The following is a 22,919-nucleotide window of genomic DNA, read 5'->3' as shown; positions in this document are numbered from 1 at the left end:
TTGATGTTGTTTTGTAGGAATACCATGCTGAAGTTAATGTTTAACAATACAGAATCTAATTGTCCCCAACTTAAAAAAACAAGCAGTTTTGTACCTAGTTTTACACCAGCTCTCAATTTATTCTTGAATGGTTGTGAGAGTGATTTAAACAAATATTTTAATGATGGGAATTTTAGTACATACTATAACTTAACTCCAATACAGAAACAAGCATTACAAGGGCTGATAGATAATAAAGAAATTATGATAAAGAGTGCGGACAAGGGGAGCGATAGTTGTTCTAAATACCATGTGGTATAACAACAAAATAAAGAACATGTTGACAATAGATAAAGCCTATGAAGAAATCAACCCCCTAAAGGTTAGAATGATTATTGACAAGGTGCATCGGAAATTACAGTTTTGTTGGATGAATTGAAAATAACAAATGAGACTTTTGAGTTCCTATGGATAGATAAACCAGTAACTCCTATTTTCAAAGCATTGCCTAAAATTCACAAATCTCTAAATGATCCACCCTTAAGACCCATTGTTTCTGGCAGGAACTGGGTCACAGAGAACATTTCAATATGGTTACAGGTCACACTCAAACCTTATATGGACAAGATTAAAAATATTTTAGTTGATACAGGGCATTTCTTAGGGTTACTAGCTGACATAGTTAAACCGGTTGAGGGGCAAAATTTATTAATGGCAACCTTAGATGTTAACAGTTTATTCACTGTTATAGAACATGATTATGGAGTAACAGCTGTTGTTGAACTAATCAAAAGTTTAGGAGCCACAGATCACATGAGACAGCTAGTAGAGGAGATGTTGTGTTTGGTCTTGGATAATAATGTCTTTATGGGAGGAGGATCTTTGTATAGGCAAGCACGGGGGGTAGCCATGGGCACCCCCTGTGCTAACACTTATGCAAATCTTATTCTATCTAAGTGGGAAACTAAGGAGATCTTGAACAATTACAGATGGAGTGATCATATTTTGATGTACGTCAGATTTGTAGATGATATTTTTATTTTGTGGAATGGGGATGAGGTTTCCTTTGATAATTTTCTTGTCTATATCCACTCTACCACCACTTTTTTGGAATTCAGTGCCAAAACCTCCTTCACCAAGTTAGAATTTTTGGATGTATGTGTAGAACAAACAAGTAATGGCTTCACTTCCAGTTTACATAAAAAGGATTGTTGGCAGAACACACTACTGTCATTTGACAGTATGCATCCACGACATGTTTTTCCAAACATTATTAAAGGTCAGGTGAGCAGAATTTCCAGAATTTGTTCTGAGGATGTACAATATGACATTGAAATGCACAAACTTGACCAATGTTTTGTAGAAAGAGGTTATGGGAAAAGCTTGGTAAATAATGTTATGGAAAATAATAAAAAATACAGGAATACCAGATATAAACCGTGGATGAGAAATGCACATAGTGAGGAGCCTAATTTCAGCAAAGAGAATAAATATTTGGGAGAGAGACCCAGATTGCTACTAACATATGGCAGTAATATGCATGATATATGTAAGATAGTGCAGAATAACTGGAATATATTAACAAGTGACTTGGGTCTTAAAAATATTGTGGGTGACCGTCCCATGTTCACATATAGAAGGAATAAAAATTTGAAAGATTTATTTTGCAAGGAAACACAACATGATAAAGAAAGCATACCCATCATGAATTTAGGTACCCATGCATGTGGCAGGTGTAAGGCCTGTACATATATCAACACCCAGACAGAATTTAGGCACCCCAACACGCATAAATTATTTTATTTTCGGGGCAGGGCCACATGTAGAACACAAAATCTGGTTTATTTAGCGGAGTGTGAATGCTGTCCATGTTTTTATGTTGGCATGACCAACTATATGTTTAAGGTGAGGATTTTGCAGCACTTAAGTAATATTAGAAATTGTGATCTGAGCAATGCTTTATATAGACACATAAGTGTAAATCCAACACACACTTTTAAATTTAGATGTATTGTCAATATAAAACTCAACAGTAGGGGGGGTGACATCAAACATCAGACAGCCTTAGCAGAATCCAAATGGATAGTTGATCTAATGGCACATAGGGATCCTAGTTTAAACGATGTTTTACCAATTAAACCCACCTTACAGAATAGGCGGGTTTTTCTAAGCAAATGATTGGTTAATTTTATTTTAAATATGGTTGTTTTATCATTTTGAACATTGTCTGAGGAAGGGTTTATCCCGAAAGTGCTAACTCGTTTTTTATTATTAAAGAATTTTGCAGCATTTTACTCCAGCAGTGTCCTGTTGCTTTTGTTTTGGATTTACTACAGTTCTGAGTATATTTGGACTTTAGCATAGCGTACTTATTCTTTTGTAGTGTCCTATACCCTGTCAGTGATTTTGTGTGCTTCCTCACACAGTGATGACAGCTACCCTCATGGATCTGGGATCATAAATCCAATGTCTCCTGTCCTGGAGTTCTCAGTACTGCATAAAACTTCCTATTGATAGATGGTGATCAGCCACATGAAAGCCGTCTTTCCATCCTTCATGTATGGGTGAGCTGGCATTAGCTGTACACTGCACCTCCTCTACACCAATGAACTTGGCTGCCCCTCCCATATGATTTGGCCTAAATTTAGTTGTAGTATGGCCTGTTACTCTTAATATACTCTCAGACAAATGCCTCAACTGATAGAAGACAATTCACTTGCAGCCTGAAAGACCATTGTCTCCCCTGTCCCCATACTGTTTGTCAAGTAATCTACTTCAACCAGAACCAACCAGCTTTTAATGCTTCTGTGATAGCAATCTACCTCCAAATAACACATATTAATGCAGTACCACTGTGTACATCAACCAAACAAAAATGAATCCAGTGGATACAGGTTGACTTTTCACAAGCGCAACCTGGATAACTGGATGGGAAACAGAAAATACACTCTGGGGATTCCACCTGTGTCCTTGCTAGACAGAGTCTTTGGGTGCTGACTCACTTATGAAGTTTACAGATGACTGTCAACAGGGCACAATCATATTGAGTCGCACAACAATGTTAACATATTATAGAAAGGGCTGACACAAACAAATGATTGGTGCTAAACTCACGGACTGAAACTTAACACAATAAATGCCTCTTTGTCTCCTTTGGCAAATAAATACACCTGCTAATTATGATATACATAGTACCACTCTAACCTCAAAAACTCAATGGTATGATACTTGGGAACACGGGTTGATAGCAAACTAAACTTTGATCGCTATTTGTCCACAGTGGTAAGACATACATTTTACATTCCAGACCTCATAAATAAAGGCATTGTATACAAGACCAGGGAAGTCATAGCACCATTGTACTCAACCCTTATCAGACCATTAATTGAGTACAATGCTCCCTTCTGTATGTACCAAACCAGACACCTGCAGTAACTAGAGAGACCACATATGTTTCTGACCAGGAGAATCCAAAGCCTCCAATACATGACATACATGGAAAAACTGAAAGTCCTGTCACTGTACACAGTATCATACAGGCTGCTGAAAGGCGATCTGTACCTGGCCTAAAGACCAGTCTCAGAGTCTGCCCTACTTGAAATGCTCAACATCGATAAGTCAAATGGAACAAGAATAACTTGCTCCAGGGATCTCAGCCTTTCCTGTGACATAAAGAGAACATGCTGGAGAGACAGATATATCTCCCACCCATTGCTACTGCCCTGGAATAGTCTCCCACTACATGTGAAGCAGTGCTCCTCAATGACACTGTTCAAGTGCAACCTTGACAACTTGATGGGTGACTGGAAATTCACCTCAGGGGTGGCACCTATGTCCCTCATAGACAGGGGCAGTCAGTGCTGATCACAAAATCGCTCTAACAATAACCATCTAATGATGCCCAATAAGGTTACTTGGATGTTTACACGTCTAGGCTTGTAAAGGCTATAGGGTCATTGTCCAAGTTACCTCCTATGAATCTATGAAGTTATGAACCTGCATACCTCCCAACATATTCTCTCCTACATCCAGTGCTGATGTCATTCAGCATAAGTTGTCCTGCAGCCTTGTAAAACTCAGACTTGTGTTGTGGAAGTTGTGTAGAGTACTGAGCTCTGTATTCTGTGTACTTAGATATGTAAGGGTTCTGTTCTCACTTCAGACAAGTGTGTGTGTGTGTGTGTGTCTGTGTGTCTGTGTGTCTGTGTGTGTGTGTGTGTGTGTGTGTGTGTGTGTGTGTGTGTGTGTGTGTGTGTGTGTGTGTGTGTGTGTGTGTGTGTGTGTGTGTATGTGTGTGCTGGTGCACTGACTTGACATAACAAGAGCCTTTTGCACCACCATGTGGGACACTGTTATTGGCATATTCTCCTCAGCAGACACTGCTGATGTCATCAGCTAGAAAGTGTAGTCTGAGACAATTTATGTCAGACTTGAGCTGTGGTGCTTGCCTTAAATATAGAATTCTGTAGCCTGTGTACTTAGATAGGTAGAGGTTCTGTTCTCATTGCAGTCAACTGGGGTGTGTGTTAGTGCACTTGCTTGATATTACAGAGACCCTTTTACACCAGCATGTGGAGCACTGTTATAAGCATATTCTCACTAAACACTGCTGATGTCGTCAGCTTTATCTGATCTGTGGATGTGCACTATTCCCAACAGGGCAGAGTCAGAGACTGGCCTGGAGGCTAGGCAGAAGTCACCTCATCCTATATGATACAGATTACAGTGGCATGGATTTCAGTCTATCCACATACCTCATGGCATGGTTTTTATGCCCTGTATTTTACTGATGAGAAACCCCTGTAGTCTCTTCAGCTGCTACATATGTCTGGTGAAGTACATGCAAAAGAGAGAATTATACTCTATTAGTATTCTAATGTGGTTCAAGTACAGTGCTATATTATAATCCTCAGACCTGAATATGATGGTGTGACTTATGATGTGCACAACATAGGCTTTCAATACCAGTGTAAACACTTTCTGGTTGAGATTCAAATTGCCATCTATGTGTTTTCCCAATGCTTGCATTACTGGGTTTCAGCATAGTGGGACTGTTGTAAATACAGTAATTAGGAGGGAATTCCACTTGGCAGAAAGACAAAATAAAGATACAGTTTTGCATTTATTTATAGACCGTATGGCTTTGTCACCATTCGTTTGTCTGGGTTAGCCCTTCCTGTAGTTTGTTATCATCATAGCTGGAGTCAATGATTGCAGCCAGTGTGCAAGAATCAGCAAACGTGGTAAGCCAATGACCATATACTGTAGCCTGAATGCCAAGAAATAGATTCCAAACAGTAAAGGATATGCCACTGGTGACAGCTCTACTGATACAGGTTAATTCACCAACTTTTACAGTATGTGTTCTGTCAGTGAACCAATTGGTTGCCCATCTAGTGATGTAAGGGTTAATCTCCAGCTGGGAGAGTTTCTCAATGATACCTGTGTGAGGAATTGTGTCCAAACCCTAGACCAAATCAGGATAGGCAGTATTCCATGTCTTATCTTCACCCAGGCCTATCACACAGAATCAGTGGTCTGGGACATCACAGATCACCTATTGCATGACTCAACACATGCATCTTCCTGACATGGTTGAATACACACTTCAACACACCCTCCACATAGAACATGTTTCTGTAGAAGGGTGCACATCAACATGCATTAATCTGAGTTGAGGGGGACAGCATCCAATGCATGCATGTATGGACACATCCTGACTCTTTTCATCTGTGAGGTAGACCGATATGTCATTGTGGACCTTTTCTAAGTAGACACTAGTAATATCCCGTCTGTGTGCAACAGACCTGTGTGAGTTAATGCTACATCATTTCTGTTAAATATGGCATTTGTCCTTAAGAAGGTCATGAAGGGCATGCATGATGACAACACTACCATCCTTTTGAACTTCACAAGCCCAAGGCATTTGACACAAATCCGCACTAAGATAGATGTGATCATAAACACCTATATCACCAAGCGAGGAGACCACTGTATCAAAGATGTAGCATCTAAATATGTTGAAATGTGTGAAGTGACCTATATTTCAGGTTCATTGATCAGGTCCATATATCAGGGATGTTTGCTATGTCCTTTCCTGTCTATTATTTAAGTCACATATATCACAAATGACATACACATCCTGTGTCCAGACAGCTGTCTGAAAAAACCTACAGATTGTGGGCAATCATTGACTCCAACTGTGATTGTATAATACAGATAGTATCAACACACACCAATGATTGCTGCCACAGCCATTGCAACACCTGCAATGATACAAAACATGGGGGGATTTGTTGCATCATGAAAGCAAACACGCAACCAAAGTATAATGTAGACATCACACCCTATAATCAGACCAATAGATATGTGACCTGTGTCTTAGGGTAGATGGTATGTGGAGCATCCACCAACTTGTGGCCACAGTGCTTGACTACTCTCTTATATGTAACACAACTACCAAGTATGTGCAGGACATCCACATCACAGGCCATAAAAGCTCCACAGTTCGCAGCCTTCATCACACCAATAACTGAGTACAATGCACCCTTCTTCATGTACCTCACTAAACATCTTCCAGTGATGTGTAACTGAAATGTGCCACTGTTGCCACAGTGAGCTCTTACAATCTTATTGGCCATACCTGGGAATTATTTTTGTGGCATAAACATTACTGTCTGATGGTGCAGAACCCCCATCACACTGTTACACCAAATGCATGTCTGATACCTGTTTTGGTGATTCACACAGTACATTAATAACATTAATGCCATGGGTAACATTTGTGACAGTGGTAATTTGCCATATCAACATGAAGTGCACACCAGTCAACTAGGCTGCATTGATCATAATGTCACATACTGTACATGTATAGCAGTATCCCTCCTAACACCTCCAGCAGATGTTACAGTGTCAAGACATTGTGCATGATTACCCTCATAGAGTGCAGACATGTCATAATATTTGTAAAACTATGTTTGTGTGAACCATCTATGATTACTCTAAATCACATATGTTATGTTAGAGGCATGGGATTACTGGTGTTATTATTCTGATATTGTCCAAGACTGTGTGCCCTTCTTTTGATGTTGTCCTTAAGCATATACCAGTGATCCACTCTCTGGAGACCTCTTCTGAGATTACACTCATATTCAGGCAACTCAATTTGCACATCTTCACAATATGCACCATACCCCACTTGCATACAACATCCCCAATTGATATCTTTTTCATTGTGCATGTAAAGATGCTTATCTAACACAGACATCTTCCTCATTGTTATGTCATTTTATGTGACAGTCACATGATACACATTTCACTGTGCAGGGATATGTGATTGGTGTTGCTGCTACAACTGTCTTCCATTGACATACCCTCATCTTCTGTACATTAGGTTGTTTTACCTGCCCTCTTTCCCTGTGTTCATTCCTACAATTCATCTACGTGTCCCTATTTAATACACACACTTTCCCAAATGTTTATTTTTCATGATAGTCTATGTACTCTTCAGATCATTTACACAACATCAGTACAGAACTCCAGGAATGGGATTTCACAATACTCTGCTCTGTATACACTGTCCTGTACTATGTTTGGACCATGTACATAACTTAATACCTCTCAACTGTTCATATTTTCACAGAATGTCCAGATTTTTGCCTTATATCTTTTGGTCTGTTCCTTATAAAATTTGTGGGTTTTCTGCCATATGACTGGGATGATCTCAGGACTGATGTCCCTAAATAATTACATATATTTGAGTTTCAGACTTCAGATCCTTCAGAAAATGTATCTTAACACAACTCTTGTTATTCTTGATCATTTCTAAGTTTAAAGGAGCAAATATGTAAAACTCTGTCCCTATTTCTGGGTCATTGCTCCCCCCATTGTGTTGGGCTTTGTCCATATTTCTTGCACTAAGAGGTTGAGAGCTATGGGAACTATATGTTAAGCCCTGGTGATCATTGTGGCATTCTGCACACACATGCTAACCAACTGTGCTGAAATGTGAGCAGGTTTGCTATCCATGTTGCTTTCAGGAGTGTCCAACCCGCGGCCCGCGGGCCGCATGCGGCCCTCAGAGCTCTTCCATGCGGCCCGCGACCCTTAAATTTAAATTTAATTTTAATTTAACTTTTTTTCTGTGTGTTTAAATGTCTGCATACTTTGCTGTTCTGCGCATGCGCCAACTTTCTTTTTTTCACGTTTTTTTCATACCAGCGTCTTTCCGCTGGTATGCGCATGCGCGAAAACACCGTTCGGTCGTTTTTTTCATTTGCGGTGAAGGAAGGAGTGAGATCGCGGCGAAGAAAGTGGATTTATTTTATTTACTGACTACTACAACATATTCTACAGCAGTAAAAGGTAAGCTAAGCTATTCTAGAATGAATGTCTTGTAAATGACTGAATTCTTAGAAGGCATCTGCTTCATTGTAAGCCTATGTGAATTCAAGAGGTGATTTTTCTTCTAGGCTAGGTAAATTAACAGGATAAGGATAAGAAACAGAGATGAACTGATGTGATCTGTAATGTTTAAAATAACGATATTTTTGTCATATGCTAAGCAGAAATTTATTTTGAGGTCAGGATATAGTTTTTAGGCATAAGGATTAAAGTGATGCTAGTAGTAATATTTGTCTGGAAGTACAAAAGCAAAATAAATAATACTGTGCTAACAGATTATTTAAGGTAGTATAAATGTTTTAGTTCCTGCGCTTAAGAAATACAAAGACTTTTTTCTCTTTCTTATCTTAGCATGTAAAAGTTGCCAAAACTTTTCTGTTGCAAATATAAATAGCATATTTAACATTCTTTCATGGGTGTGGGAGTCAGTTTAAAAAACACATATTTAGAAAATCATAGGCGATGACATCAGCATATTTTTGTTTAGCAGCTGCCACTGTTTTGTGGCCTTTGACATATTGTAAACAGACTTGTATTTGTTTTTGTTTGTTTTAGGTACAAATAGTGGATAAATTAGTTTATTTTGTAAGCAGAAAGAATTTGTCCATATTAGGGAATCTGTCATTTATATCCGATCACCATGTTGGCCAGTGGTATCATGTTTGCTGTCATTTGTATCTGAAGTAACTAACATTAACAGAGCTGGTGCTCAAGGGATTGTACTCCCTTAGTATGACAATAGTTTCTGCGCTATTTGATTCATTTATGATTTGCAGACACCTGCATTTCCAGATACACTAGTCTAGTGAGTGGAATAAGACAAGACCAGAAACGTTTTACAGTGAGATAATTTCTGAGGGGAAAAAAAACTCACAATGCAATGAACTGTAGAATCTAATGAAAAGTAAAATAATTCCTGTAGGAAATAGTATGACACTTATGCAGACTTAATAAACTATTGACTGATCATACTGACTAGAAATGAAATTCTGCACAAAGGGAAAAAAGATACATTTTTCTTAAATTATATCAGACAATAGTTGGACTTTTTTAAGAAGACAAATACATAATACTGTGATAGAAGTTTGTACTTATTCTATAATTATAGTTGACTGAAGGATGCTTAATATTGGACCTAGACTGAGAATTTTGAAAATTAGACAGAGAAAAGGTGCTCTGTCTCTGAGTGGTAGCCATGTGTAATGTTCCAACACATGGCATTGGTGGGATCTTTGGTCAATGAGGAGATCGATCTGCATATTACACTGAATGCGATTTGTAGTTTTTCAATTTCTGCACTAGAATGGAATGTTATTGATTAAGGTAGTCCTTATTCCAGTTTGGGTATTAACACATTTTGGCTAAGCCAGGCTTTGCAGGTTACGGAGTTAACAGATTGGAGATTTTAAACACGCAGACAAGTCAGGATGTGGGGTTACCTGTCTGTCTTAATGGGCATTATCAGTGGTGTCTCACAGAGCTCTGGATTTGGTCATTTGTTTTTGCAATGATGTTCTCAAGTGTACATGTGGGAAATGGGTTCTGCATAAACAAATACGATGAAAGCTGCAATTTACGTAATATAATTATTTCAGCAGGAGATGCGAGAGTTGTCCAAGATAAAACAAAGGTTGTGTTGGGTCAGTGTTTTGGTAATGTTGTTGTCAGTGCATTTGCTGAAGGAAAGGCATGTCTAGGGGCAGTCCTAAATACTTTTTTTCTGAGACAAGTGGGGTATACATTGTCATTAGGTCAACTTGTATTGTGTTAGATCTACACTAGACAATAATTGCTAACAAATTTCTGCTTCAAGCCTTTTCTCACAAGTGCAGAAACTTATTGTTCAAATTCACCTACAATACAGCCAGTACCTGAGTTTTTTTGAGTCTTTTGCTCTTTAGTTAGTTGTTAGAGACTTTCTCCTTTTTTTTTTTTTTTGGTCCTCACTTGCCGTTTGCCCCCAGACCATTTCTGTTGACTCTATGCGGCCCTTGCAACTGAAAAGGTTGGACACCCCTGTTCCTGACCACTGTGTACACACAAACTCTGCTTAGGCTTGAAGCCTACACACAGCTTATTGAATCCCATGGGTATATCATATATATATATATATATATATATATATATATATATATATAGATATATATATATATGGGTCTATGTTAAAGCATCGAAAGTGCAGTTTATCGAACTGTACTTTCACAAACCCACTTTAGCGAAAGTGCATAACATTGAACATGCACTTTCATTAAAGTAAACAATAAAAAGTAAAAATTACACACAAAAAAACATGTAAACACTACTATGCAAGGGGGGGGGGGGGCAAGCCCCCCAGCACCCTGCCCTTCTTTAATATTCTAACTCCTAGATCACACTACAGTGGGGAAAAGGGAATATTCCCTTATTCCCACTGTACCGCAATCTCCACAAAAGATTTGTTAGTTGTACCATCAACAGAATATGTTGATGTACAACTAACAAAACATGCAAACTGCATGTTTTTTCATTTTTCTACTTTGTTGAAGCAAAACTGCATATTTGATGTTATCACTTTCGCTAAAGTCAGTTCGTCAAAGTGCAGTTCGATTAACTGTACTTTCGACGTTCTGACAAAGACCCATATATATATATATATATATATATATATAGGTATATATATATATATATATATATATATATATATATATATATATATATATATATATATATATATATATATATAGATAGATAGATAGATACACACACACACACACACACACACACACACACACACACACACCAAACAAGGATTTGCCTGCTTATCTTATCACTCTACACATACATCAAGTACACATACAGGCAAGAGCACAAACACATATAGCAAACATGCATGCACATAAGCTTTTTAAGTATGTGTTGAGGGATGCAAGCTATGGATACCTCACCTTAAAATTTATATTACCAGCACTGAATTAATAGTTACTTCAGGATAAGTGCATCTCAAGACATCAAACTGCACAAACATTTGTTTCACATCTCACTCACATCACTTAGGTCCAATCCCCCATTCACTCACACATATATACACTCATAACCCACACACTTCACAAGCAGTGTATGTCTACACACAGAAATACACACACAGACACACACACACACACACACACACACACACACACACACACACACACACACACACACACACTCACACACACTCACGCACACGCACACACACGCACACACACACATCCACTCTGTTCTCTAGCCTTGCAGTACACACACAGCCATAAACACTGAAATTCACTGACACCCAACGACACAAACTCCCGAAATCTATCCTGTAAAGGAACACTAACGTTTTTATATAGAACAGAATTCAATTACCTGCGAGCACTCATGCTCATAGACACACTCTCAATGATAATGTTTGTGATCAGTACACATACCTGACAAAACTATGCATTTGACAGTGACTTTCACTGAGCAGTCAGTCAGCCACCAGGTGTACAACAAAGAGGTTGTCATCAGTCCCTTGCAAGTCACTGAAAAGCCCCTGTAGCTAACATGGTAAAAGCTACTTATAGAACATTACCTGCAAGCATGGGCATATTTCACACCATTCTCAGTTCTGAAAATGATGATACAGTTTGACAGGATCCTGTTTATTCTCCCTATCTACATGGAAGTGGCCAAAAACCTACAGATCATTCAACTGTTAGCATGTAAGCTGATGGCCAAGATACACAACTGCAAGGTCACCTGTTCACACATTCTATTGCTCTCTACCTGCTGCTGGTCTAAACATTGGTCCCGTCATGTACTCTGTGATTCTCAGTGTAGAAAATGGACATGCACCAAAGTGCAGTGGACCTCTTTTATATGTTTCTGAACTGGTTTGTCAGTTGGGTTTCATTATTTGCATACATCCTGAACTGGTTTCCATGATTTCCCTCATTTCCATGCATTTTGCACTCATTAGAACAGTCTACATGCTCCACTATTTTGAGCTTTGTGTGATCATGTTATCTGTGCCTTTAAATCACACACAAAGCACACATTGACACCAGCCATGCTGATTTTGCAATGTGCAAACTGTTTATGAATCCTGGCCTTAGTTTAAATCTGGCACAATTTTTTCAACTCAGTGAACATTGGTGAATTGCATTGAGTTTATTGTAAGAAGATAGTGTTGTTATTTTAAAATATTGTGGACATTTTAATTTATTTGATGCATAACAGACTGACAAAAAAATTAAAGATATTCAATGGAAACAATGACAGAACTGTATAAATTATCTTGTTGTATTTATGTAGTGCAGTCCTGTCACTACTTTCACTGCAAGTATTTACAAAGTCAGAAACCACAAAAGTGCAATAGAAACCAACAAATTACAACACCAAGCCTCTAGAAGAACACCAGGAGAGAAATATTCTTAGCGTACTCCACTTTAATGACTGCTTTCGTCCACATAGACTTCCTCAGAAACAGAATTTCACAATACAAATGCACTTATAAAGCATACCAATTACAAAACCAATGATGTCATAATAAGTTAATTGATTATCTCAATTAAAACAATAAAAGCAACAGAACAACATAAAAACGTATTAAATACAACATAAATATCTTATATTATTTCAATACATGTCTCCTATGATTTTTTTAAAAACATTTGATGTTAATAATATCGTTTAAACTTAATTTGCCATCTAGTTTCCCTTTGTTCTAAATAGGCTTTAAAATCTCCCCCTCTTCTGTCATGTTGACCTTGTTCCAAGATGGAAAATAAAAACTTATTAAAACCTAAGCATTCCACACTATGCTTATATAGGGCACTATTCAAATCTTTCTTCCTAATGCTATACACATGTTCCCTAATCATTTTAAATAACTGTCTGGTAGTCATACCCACATAAAATTCCAGACATTTGTCATGAATGGCCACATAAACAATTCCCTGAGTTTTACAGTTAAACACCCCTGGAACCCCAATGGTGTAATCTAAATGGGAAAGTTCTATATATGGTCCTACTAAAATATACCTACACATGGAACAACCAGAACATTTATACATACCCTTAGGTTTATCAGAAAGGAGAGGAGGGTAAATATTCAAACTCGTGTCTCTCCCCTTCTCTAATATGGTTTTCAAATTGTAATCATTTCTATAAACAAACTTGGGTTTGGGACCTACTGCTTTCAATAAATCTGAATTGCCCTTTATAATTTTCCAGTTTTTTTCTATAATATTACATAACTCGGTCCCAGCTGAGGTCATTTGTAAATGAAAACACAAATGACCATTGTCATTATTTCTATTGCTATTGTTGCCACAATCTACACTTAAGCCTTTCTTCAGAATAGGATAATAATTACTCTCTCTTCTGTCCCACACATATATAGCTAACTCATTTAAATAATCTGACTCATACCCCCTATGGCTGAAGAGTTCAATGATGAATTGAAATTCCTCAGCCAACAGTAAATCTTCAATAGTCATGCGGCTAGCTCTACTGAATTTCCATTTTGGTATGTTCTTTTTAATAAAAGTGGGATATTGGCTGGAAGAATGTAAATAGCTATTCATGAAGGTTTTCTTTCTGTGAATTTAACTGACAAAATCATGGTGTATTTCACTCCAAAACAAATGAACATCCAAGTAATTAATCTCAAAACCTGTGTCACCTAACACAAATTTAAGAAATTCAGATTTAACATTCATTTTGGCTACAAAAGACTCCACATCTTGTTATAATCCAGTGTTATTGCACACTATAAATGTTTTTGAAATGTCTTGTGAAAGTGAGATAAGAAAGCTTGTTGAAAATACTAATAGAAATATTAAAGGTAAGAAGAAGTATTTTTTTGATAACTTGGATAGTGAAATGAGAATAGCCATGAAAGAGCTGTCTGACAATAAAAATATTCGGATTATGAAGAGTGATAAGGGTGGAATGTTAGTAATCATGACCCAAGCCAGTTATGTTCAGAAAATTGAAGAAATGTTAAGTAATGAAGCAGAATATAAAAAAGTAACAGCTAATGAAATTTTTAAATGTTATAAATACATTTCAAGTTTTTTGTATGACAGCTTAATGTGTGGAAATTTGGACCAGAAAACTTATAATTTTTGTAGTATTGAAAATCCCAAAGTGGGGGTTTAATTTGGCATTCCCAAGACACACAAAAGTATGGTAGATCCACCTTTTCGGCCTATTATTTCAGCCCCAAACTATGTTACAGAGGGAATGTCCTTGTTAGCTGATGCTGTATTGAATCCACTAATGCAGAAAATGGATTATTTTTTAAAAGACTCGTGGGATTTTCTGAACAGTATTAGATTATTCAGTCAAAATGTTCAGTTTGATCCTTCTAAACATATCATGTTTACTGTAACATCTTTGTACATGTCTATTCCTCATGCAGAGGGAATAGAGTATGTTAGGGCATATTTAACTCAATTTACCAACATGACTAATAGCAGCATCAACTTTTGTTGTGAGTTATTAGAGATACTTTTACACAACAATTATTTTTTGTTTAATGGACAATTCTACAAGCAAGTCCGGGGTGTTGCTATGGGTTCCCTGGCAGCACCTTGTTTTGTTAACATAGTTATGGGGTGGTGGGAATATTTGATTCTGAACCCATTAATAAATGAATTTAATGTTATTTATTATAGAAGATTTATCGATGACTTGGTGTTCATTTCAACAGGTGATTTTCATTCTGTGGAGTCCTTTGTAGCCAAAATGAATGTTAAATCTGAATTTCTTAAATTTGTGTTAGGTAACACAGGTTTTGAGATTAATTACTTGGATGTTCATTTGTTATGGAGTGAAATACACCATGACTTTGTCAGTCAAATTCACAGAAAGAAAACCTTCATGAATAGCTATTTACATTCTTCCAGCCAACATCCCACTTTTATTAAAAAAATATACCAAAAGGGCAATTCATTAGAGCTAGCCGTATGACTAGTGAAGGTTCACTGTTGGCTGAGGAATTTCAATTCATCATTGAACTCTTCAGCCATAGGGGGTATGAGTCAGATTATTTAAATGAGTTAGCCAAATATGTGTGAGACAGAAGAGAGAGAGTCATTATTATCCTATTCTGAAGAAAGGCTTAAGTGTAGATGGTGGCAACAATAGCAATAGAAATAATGACAATGGTCATTTGTGTTTTAATTTACAAATGACCTCAGATGGAACCGAGTTATATAATATTATAGAAAAAAACTGGAAAATTATAAAGGGCAATTCAGATTTATTGAAAGCAGTAGGTCCCAAACCCAAGTTTGTTTATAGAAATTATTACAATTTGAAAATCATAGTCCCCTTGCACACGAAACATGCATATGTTCTTTGATGCTTCTTCCTGATTGTATTAAATAATATTCCCTGTATAATATAGTACAGTTGTTAGAGGGTGTTTAAATTTTTTGTTTTGAACATTTTCCAGTAAACAATGAAACAAAATGCATGCACCAATAATAACAAAACTGCCCATTTCAAAACATTTCCATCATAAAAGTCTACTCAAACGTCTGCAATCCACCAGTATCAGTAAATAAGCACAATCTCTGAAGAAGTAAAAGTCATCTAAATAATTCCACATTAAAGGCATCTGTAACTAATGAACAGGTTGCTGCTAGCAAACAGCTTTATATTTCATTGTTTCATCTACAAATAAAGTATCTGCTGCGCTTGAAGAATAAATTACCTATGCTGCATTAAAAATGATAAGCTAGTAATTTTGCAATGGGAAATGGATGGCAAACTGATAACAGGTTCATAGTTACTAGATAATTCCTCCAAAGGAGGACTTTCACAGGATTGCAGCATCCACACACACAGACACACACACACACACACACACACACACACACACACACACACACACACACACACACACACACAAACACACACACACACACACACACACACACACACACACACACACACACACACACATATACACCTTAAAATGAGCAGCAATGACTGGACCCTTAAATGAAAAGCTGTAAATATCATGGACCCTTAAATAAAAAGCTGTAAACATCACGAACCCTTAAATGAAAAAAAGCTGTAAACATCACAGACCTTAAAATGAGCAGCAATTACCATAAAAGCTGAGCAACAGTACTCTAAAGAAGTATGACTGGACAGCATAACTCTTGGGCACTGATCGCACACACTTACCAATGGTAGTTTAACTTCTGTGAGCACTTGTGTTTAAATCCACATTAGCATGCGTCTAGTCCTCCTTAAAGGAAAAACTCCACCATGCACTTCTAGTAAAAGCGTGTGTGTGTGGGGGGGGGGGGTCCCACCGCTTATTCTATGGTTTTGGCACCTATGTCCCTTCCTTTCTTATTTCTCCTTGCCCAAGACAGTTACTAAACCACTTTCAGCATTGAGCTAGCATTTGTGCATGGTCAACACTGACTCAGTGCACTCAACTATCTCTTTAGTGTGTATTTTGCTATAAAAGTGTCCCTGCAAGTAAAAAGAGAGATGTATGTAACATTGAAGTCTGCTGTTTGAACACCTGTCTGTGGGCTATATTTTCATGCAAATTATAAATATTTTGGCAACCTAAAGCAAAAAAAAAACCTGGTCCACTACAATATCTCCATTCTCTTAGACCAAAGCAGTCCCTTTGGAGTTTTCTTCTTCATCTGTGCTCCATCCATTGTTTTCAGCAGTCTAGTGTCTCCCTTCCTTAAGTTTATTTCTTTTCTTATGTAACCACTGTCAGTTCCGAGACAGTATTTTTCCAGAGCTGGACTACTGCATTCTGGATTACTTTTTCTTATTGTTTTGCTGATTTGTGGGGGTTGTAGTAGCCCTCGCCTTTTGTATTTCAAAGTCCATAGAAATCTCCTTACATTACACAGTTGTTCAAACATGAAGTATAATTTTTATTGTTATCATTCACCATTATTCAAGCCAAGGTGATATTAAAGTAACTTTCCTACAACAATTGCATCCTAGAGCAACAAAATTAAGATTTTCATCTACTATCTCAGATGCCTTTTTAAACTGCATTGTTCCATGTACTTATCTATCTCAGCAGATTTGTGGCTGTTTAAGTTAAGTCATTGATATTTCTCTCTGTCTCTTTGCTAAGTTTTCAGCTTGCTTTGTTTATCCTCTCTAATGCTTGGGCTCACTCCTCTCCCCTCCCCTACCCCTAATTCCCACTCACCCCACTTAATCTACATTTATACTTCCATAGCATTACCCACATATTCCTCAAACTAATACCATCAGCTCATTCCAGAAGAAAATCAATCAATAGAATTGCTCCCAATAGTAACACCCACTCTTGTTTACTACTCAAGAGTCTCTCAAACTGTCTTAATCCTTGACCCCCATAACTATCAAATTGCATCCCTACAACCAATCCAGTACCCTCCTAACATGTCATAATTCTAATTTATAATAAACATAAAACTCAACTTAAATATGATACCCCTAACTCAGATTATGTTACTATTCTTTTTTACTCTACTTGCTTACCAAATATCAAGTCCACCTCCTTTAAATACTCACAAACAATATCAACATCCACCCAGCCTACCTTTCTCCATAACACCCTATCTGTACAAACAAACCATATTTGATTTATTTATCTATTTTTATCTCAAACCTAAGTATCCAAATTTATGATCAAATACCAAACCAAGACCAAAGTATAACTGACCACACTCTTCCCAATGTAAAATATCAATGAAAAAAAAATTAGCAGAAATATTCACCCCGACCCAGGTCTCATTGTTCATAAAAGCATCACTTTCAACCCCAAAATAAACCAGTCACCTAATACATCTCAGCAAAAACAGAACCTTAACTCACCTTACTAAACATGAACCAAAGACGTATGTGCAATAAAATCCATGACATACATGCCTACCTTGCCGCAAACACATCTGATGTACTCATAGCTACTGAAACTTGGTAAAAAAATATATATAAATGATAATGAGACCCCCCCCCCCCCGGATACAATATACTCAGGCATGACAAAAAAGTGTGCAGATGATGCAGCAATCATTTATAACAAATTCCCTAACAATCACTTTACTTCCACAAGAAATACATAATGTTGAACTTCTAATAACACTCCTAAAAATTAACAATAGGAAAACTATATGTTTAACAGCAATTTATATACCACCAAGGAATAACACTGATACTGTTGAAGGCATCCTGTATTTGATATCCCAATAAATTAGCCATGAAATTATAATACTTGGAATCTCAAATATATACTGGCAACTCATAAATTCTGCTGTCCTTACTGAATCCTTAAATTTGCTCAACTACAGACAATTAATAACCATACTACTAAAATCAATAAAACTTCAGGGCAACACTCAATATTAGACTTGATTCTTACAAACAAACAAGATGAACTGACAAAAGTAGGCTGCCTCTCAGATAACACAAGTGAACATATATCAACATATGTTTTTAAAATTCACCATAACCTAGATAAACATATTATTTATAATCAAATATGAAATCCAACCAATTTCAGGAAAGATATTTTCAATGAAATACTAAAAACAATATAACTGGAATGTACTTGGAACAAGGGATAAAGCCTGGAAAAATGGTACAAAAATAGAACTCAAAATGCCTTTCAGCAATTTAGACATCTTAGAAACCTTGCAAAACTACATGTCAAACAGGAAAAGCAAAAATACTATACAAACCTACAAGATAAGCATAAAAGCAACCCAGAACATTTTTGGTCCTCACTTAATAAATCACTTAATAAATTACTCCACCACAGCAAGATCACCACGCCTTCTCCAAAAACAGACAAAATAACGGACTCCATCCCTACCCAGTTTAATTCCTACTTTGTACAATCAATATTATCTCTCTTAGACACTAATATATCTGCCCTCCTCTCTCTACCCCTGTCAAAACTAGCCACAACTCTTCAATTTTAGTCCAGTACCTACCACACTCATAAGAAAGTTGCTCTTTAAACTAAAAACTACTTCTGTAGCTGTAGACCAACTACAGTCAGACTACCTAAAATTGGCCACAGAAGTTATAGCCTTCCTTATCTCCATACTAATTAATAGATCCATAGCAGAAAGATATTTTCCATCACTGTGGAAAAAAATCCTATATCATACCACTGCAGAAAGACCAATGGTGATTCTCACTCCCCTCTCCAAAATATTAGAGAAATGCCTCCATATGCAGCTGATGCAATACATAACCTCAAACAACTTGCACTCAGAAACATAACTTGGTTTAAGGCCCCACACAGCACCACTACTGCTCTACTACATTTTACCAGTATAATAAACCAACATAGAAACAATGGTCTGCTTCTGCCCACCATGTTCTTAGACTTGTCAAAACATTTGATATTGTCTCGCATCAGCAACTGTTTGTTCAACTCTCCTCAATACGACTTTCACAATACTCATTGTGGTTTCTTAGTTACCTATCTGGAAGACAACAAGGCATTAAAAGGAAACCAACCTACTCATCCTTTCAACCAGTTACTACAGGTGTCCATCAGGGCTATATCCTGGGTCCTCTCCTATTTAATGTACATATGAATGATATCCACACCTCCAATCACCATGCTAGTTTAGTTCAATATGCAGATGGCTCAACATTAATATATGTGGCCTCAACAATAAATAAGTGCCAAGACATTATCCAAAAATCTTTTTCCTCTGTACAAACCTGGCTCAAAGAATTAAACCTTCTATTCAACCACAGAAAAATTAAGTTAATGAGTTTTACCTCAAAATGTTGACAAAATCAAAATCATGTCATTGTAACTGTAACTCATATAAACTTCTAGGCATTCTAATAGATGACCATCTCAAATAACAGTATATACTGTGCACCATTAAATCTACACACCAGAAAGTAGGCTCCTTTTTAGAAACAACGGATTCCTTACAAATGCTGCAAGAAAAATTCTAGCCACCACTTTCTAATTGATGAATGTCTTATGTGCTGCTCCTATCCTAACAAACTTAAACAATACTCAAAGAATGAAACTTGCCTCCTGCTACAATAAAATAGCTAAATTTGCTACCAGTCTTCCTCATAGGACCCACCATTGTCATAGCTTAAAGCTATTAAACTGGCTTAAACTACACAACTACCTATTATATTCACAACGAGCGATAGCACACACACACATTCACTATCCAGAAAAATGCCCTACACTACATAACTTATTACCGACCTACTGTCCAGCAAGGGACCTCTGTTCTAGTAACAAATTCTTATTACTTACTAATAAGTCAAATAATGTTGCAGGAGATTTGCTCTGCTCCCAGTACATTGCTAAACTCTAGAATAGTATCCCCACACAAATTAAACTCTCCAACAAACTCAATAGTTTTAAATCACTACTTAGAAAGCATCTTAACCAACCCTGGTCCTGCACATGCTCATCACAAGATTGAGACTTTTTCTTTACTGTACAGTACTGTCCAAATACTCTCCCTAAACAGAATACTCTCAACCTCTCACTTAAATGACAAAATGATTTTTACAGATAACTGTTGCCAGTACAATCCATTAAGTTGCATGTAGGCTTTCTCTTTAGTAACGTCCACCTCTGTAAAATCTTAGAATGTATAAATGTAACTATTGTTTGTGTAGACATGTAAAATGAAATGTAACTTTCATTGTTTGTTTTTCTTATCCATTGTATCCATAATATTGTTTTCCTCTGTAATGTTAATTTGTCTCTATTCATATGTATTTGTATGTCTGTTTGGGGCTTTTCCCCTTGGGTCTCCACTGAAAAAGGGTATATCTTACCCAGCTGGACCAACCCGGTTAACAAATGCAAATAAATAAATAAATAAATAAATAAATAAATAAATAAATAATAACTACTCTGTGTCTGACTGGAACTTAATATAATGCAATGTAGGTCTCTGCTGAAAATGGGCATTACCCAATTGGGCTTTTCTGGTAAACAAAGACAAATAAATTAATCAATAATGCAAATCGGGTTAATAATTTAGCCAGTGAGTGTTGACATTTAATTTGTGTTAAAGTTTATAGTGTTTAATACATGGTGATGTTATAGAAATGTTATGAAACATATATAACAAATACTTTGATATATGTTTGCCACTTAAAATTGTTTATTTTTGAACACTATTTACTTGTTTATGGCTTCAAAATAGGAAGCTAGGACTGATAATGATGACTGTGATTACACATTCAGTTGTTGTTGTGATTCTTTTGAATACTGGAATTTAGACCAAGGACAAAATATATGTCGATATTTATTATTCAGGGAAGAGCACAGATCTACACAGACCTTTTTCAGACTCAGTATTAAACCCAGGCAAGAGTAGAAAATGTCCATTGAGCCAAAAATCAACATTATCAGTAGTGATGAAGATAAGTTTGGCTTCAATCCCTGATCAGAGCCTTAATTTGGATGTCCCCTTTTCCACTAATTTATAGATTAATAAAGAAGACTGGTTACAGGCATTGTAGATTGTGGAATCATTGGTGACATTGTGGTGCTATTTTATGGCTATATGGACTTCTTTAGCCACCCTGGGAGGGCTATCTAGTCAATGGCTTACTAGAGTCATTCTGCAGTTAAACAGAGGTTGAAGGAATCAAATCCTGGACCACCAGAAAACTTGGTACTTGCACAGTGACGTAATTTTCCGTGCTAACTGCCAGACTATAGGGGGTGTGAGGGGGATTACAAAGGCTTCAGAAATGTTACATAGATATGTTTCTTTTTTTTTTTTTTTTGTATGAGTGACAAGAGTGGGATTGAATTGGTTCACTTTTTTGCTTAGATGCAATTTGTTTTGTATTCCACTATGCTGTCATTATGCAACATTTTGGTTACATCAATGCCTGTAACTGTAAGAAAGGTATTTTTTTTATACTTTTTTCTTTTCAATTGAAAAAAAAAGGTTTAAATGAATTTTAAGTTTCTGCTACATACATATTGGTCCTTTTGGTTGATATGGTTTATTGAAAAATGCACAATGGAAGTTCTACAAGATGACAAGAAAAGTATTTGAGAAGTTGATTTGATGTTATTGATGGCAGCCCCTAAGTAATATAATAAAAGCATTTATAATTTGATGGATTAGGGTTTGCTGTAAACCTTCCATACTGAGTGAACGTATTCATCCCTTTAATAAGACTGGTTTAGACTGAGCCAAGACTAATAGGTTGAAGGCTTTGCATCTAGTTTCAAGGTCTCTTGAGCAGAACATCCAGAGATTACTAGGATATGACAACTTTAATGTGGCCCTGTGTGAGAGTACTAGCTGCTGTGAAAGGTGATTTAATTGACAATGCCACATAGATATTTATAATATGAGCCTGAATATGATTTATGAGTGATGCTTAAATAATGTTATAAATGGAAAACTAAAACTGACTGCATAAGTTAAGTGCCTTCCAGCTCTGAAGAAATGATATAATACATTTGTTGTTTTTTACCTTACAGATTCCAGTCAATGTTTAAATTTCTATTCCATGGTTGTTAAATATGCTTGTTTTGGATC

Source organism: Protopterus annectens, chromosome 13.part0 (genome assembly GCF_019279795.1).
Source record: "Protopterus annectens isolate FY-2018-M chromosome 13.part0, PAN1.0, whole genome shotgun sequence".
Taxonomy (NCBI): domain Eukaryota; kingdom Metazoa; phylum Chordata; order Ceratodontiformes; family Protopteridae; genus Protopterus; species Protopterus annectens.
The sequence above is the reverse complement of the archived record's forward strand: the minus strand, read 5'-3'. Positions refer to the sequence as shown.